This window comes from Sceloporus occidentalis, unplaced genomic scaffold (assembly GCF_023333645.1).
Source record: "Sceloporus occidentalis isolate IW3139 unplaced genomic scaffold, rSceOcc1.0.p SCAF_22, whole genome shotgun sequence".
In the NCBI taxonomy this organism is placed as follows: domain Eukaryota; kingdom Metazoa; phylum Chordata; class Lepidosauria; order Squamata; family Phrynosomatidae; genus Sceloporus; species Sceloporus occidentalis.
The window spans coordinates 15,838,567-15,841,587 of record NW_028317002.1 but is presented as its reverse complement, the minus strand read 5'-3'; the positions used below and the strand labels follow the sequence as shown (position 1 = coordinate 15,841,587).

At 45.2% G+C, this 3,021-nt stretch overlaps 1 non-coding gene across 1 annotated transcript; it reads right to left on the bottom strand.

Moving 5' to 3' along the window:
• Nucleotides 1-2,235: 2,235 nt before the first annotated feature.
• Nucleotides 2,236-2,307, bottom strand: TRNAD-GUC (transfer RNA aspartic acid (anticodon GUC)). Its single transcript has one exon. It is a non-coding gene; the product is annotated as a tRNA-Asp (tRNA).
• Nucleotides 2,308-3,021: the final 714 nt, after the last annotated feature.

Here is a 3,021-nt window from a genome sequence, read left to right as displayed (position 1 = left end):
TTGGTCGTGCGTCTTGGTCTGCTGGAAGCGTGGGTTCTGCTTCCTGCTCTTCATAATTATCATTATCAGGTTGCATTTGCTTTGTTTTATCACTGGGGAACTGAGCAAGGTCCTTTTCGGCCATTTTGATTTAAGGTGCGCTATCTCTTTAAGAAAATAAACTTTTGAATTGGGGGCTGAAAATTGCTGCACGGTTCCTATAGGGCACTTGATAAGCTTCCTAAGGTGTTTTGAGTGAATTGCTGGGTTTTTGGAGTTGTGGAGGACTTCCAGGCGAGGGAGTAGATACTGCGGATGCACGTTGATTCCCCTAGGCTTGTCCAGACATGTTCAGTGGCTGGGCAGATTTGCTGCACGTGGGCCTGTTGCTAGGGAGATTCCTGAGTGTGGTACTGGTCACTAAGGCAGTTTTTTGACTGTTCTGTCTCCACATGAAGGCGAATGAAGGTGTAACTGGTAGTGGCTGTGTGACTTTCCTACCTTCGTGTCCAAGCAGTGGAGCAGACAGGACCGGCAAAAGCTCAGGTTAGACGGATACACGTAGACACAGTGATTTGAATCAATGTGGGTTTATTTGACCCAAAATACAAACATTGGTATAATACTGAAATGACCTTGGTGTTGTCTGTTGATATCTTTCCTGAGGCTAACTGCTGGTCAAAAAACTGATGCCTTACGAGCCCGAGTGATGAATGTCCAGTCACACAGAAAGCAGATCCCTCACACAAGGGTTGCAGGAAGTGACATGGACCCAGGCTCCTGAAAACACGCCCAGCAAAGGAAAGCTTTATTAACAAGAACAGAGGCGTGCAGCATACAAATTCTGGCCAGCAGATGGCAGCAAAACGACCATACATAGAAACAATATGGTGATGGAAGAACCGATAATATGGTGGACAGTTAAATAAATATGAGAACAGTACAGAAGACAGCACAGAAGGCCTCCCCGTCAGGGAATCGAACTCCCACGTGACCGGCAGGGATACTCACCACTATACTAACGAGGACTAGCAGTGGGTGTGGCCGCTCCCGAAAGCCATAAAACCTGTATCAGTGATTTTCGTTAGACAGATTTAAAGAGTGTGTGGTGCAAGATTTGTACACTGCAAAAGCTCACGCACCTTTTAAGACTGCTTGAAAATTTGGATTGTCATCAAAAGGGAATCAACTAAAGGACTTACCTCGCCACTACGTTTTGTACCAACTTCGCACCTTTTAAGACTGTACTGAAAGGAGAGAATAGAAGTGACTGGCTTGTACCGGGATGGAACTCGCGACCTTGCCATTATTATTTCCCGTACAATTGCGCCAAAAATTTGTATTGTCATCATCAAAAAAGCTACTAATGGACAAGCTGTATCGTTAAAAAGGTAAAGAGTCTCTACCTCTGGGCTTGCCCCAGCTTGTGAAAAAGAGGACGAGTGCTAGTTAGAGATACCTTACCATATCTCCCGGCATAGGCAATTAGGCTTGCGAGACGTATTTAATACTATCCATCCGCAACAGATTCAGAGGTAGACAGCACAGAGTAAGAAGTTTACTCTATACTAAGGAGGACTAACTACAAGCACGTGCTCCAAAAAGCGCTAAATCCTGTATCAGTAGCTTTCCTTAGCCAGATACGACGTGCGTACGGGACAAGGTTTGCACGTTGCAACAGCTCATGTTAAGACTGTGCTGAAAAGAGAGAAAAGAAGCAACAGGACCATACGGGGATTGAACCTGCGACCTTGGCATTATTATTTCCAGTACAATTGCTTGAAAATTTGGATTGTCATCAAAAGGGAATCAACTAAAGGACTTAACTCGCCACTACGTTTTGTACCAACTTCCGTCCGCTGGAAAGCGCAGACTAACTGCAAGCACGTGCTCCAAAAAGCCCTAAATCCTGTATCAGTAGCTTTCCTTAGCCAGATACGACGTGCGTATGGGACAAGGTTTGCACGTTGCAACAGCTCATGTTAAGACTGTGCTGAAAAGAGAGAAAAGAAGCAACAGGACCATACGGGGATTGAACCTGCGACCTTGGCATTATTATTTCCAGTACAATTGCTTGAAAATTTGGATTGTCATCAAAAGGGAATCAACTAAAGGACTTACCTCGCCACTACGTTTTGTACCAACTTCCTTCCGCTGGAAAGCGCAGAGTAATTATTTTACTCTTACAATCGGTATTGGGTTTTCATTTGCAAAGGTGGAACTCCAGCAGAGCAATCAAAAGCGCTAAAAGAAAGCCTCCCCGTCGGGGAATCGAACCCCGGTCTCCCGCGTGACAGGCGGGGATACTCACCACTATACTAACGAGGACTAGCTGTGGGTGCAATTGCTCCTGAAAGCCCTAAAAGCTGTATCAGTGACTTTCGTTAGATTTAAAGAGTGTGTGGTGCAAGGTTTGTACACTGCAAAAGCTCACGCACCTTTTAAGACTGTACTGAAAGGAGAGAATAGAAGTGACTGGCTTGTACCGGGATGGAACTCGCGACCTTGCCATTATTATTTCCCGTACAATTGCCCAAAAATTTGTATTGTCATCATCAAGAAAGGAATCGAACCCCGGTCTCTCGCGTGACAGGCAGGGATACTCACCACTATACTAACTGTGGGTGCAATTGCTCCTGAAAGCCCTAAAAGCTGTATCAGTGACTTTCGTTAGATTTAAAGAGTGTGTGGTGCAAGGTTTGTACACTGCAAAAGCTCACGCACCTTTTAAGACTGTACTGAAAGGAGAGAATAGAAGCGACTGGCTTGTACCGGGATGGAACTCGCGACCTTGCCATTATTATTTCCAGTACAATTGCTTGGAAATTTGGATTGTCATCAAAAGGGAATCAACTAAAGGACTTACCTTGCCACTACGTTTTGTACCAACATCCTTCCGCTGGAAAGCGCAGACTAACTGCAAGCACGTGCTCCAAACAGCCCTAAATCCTGTATCAGTAGCTTACCTTAGCCAGATGCAACGTGCGTACAGGACAAGGTTTGCACGTTGCAACAGCTCATGTTAAGACTGTGCTGAAAAGA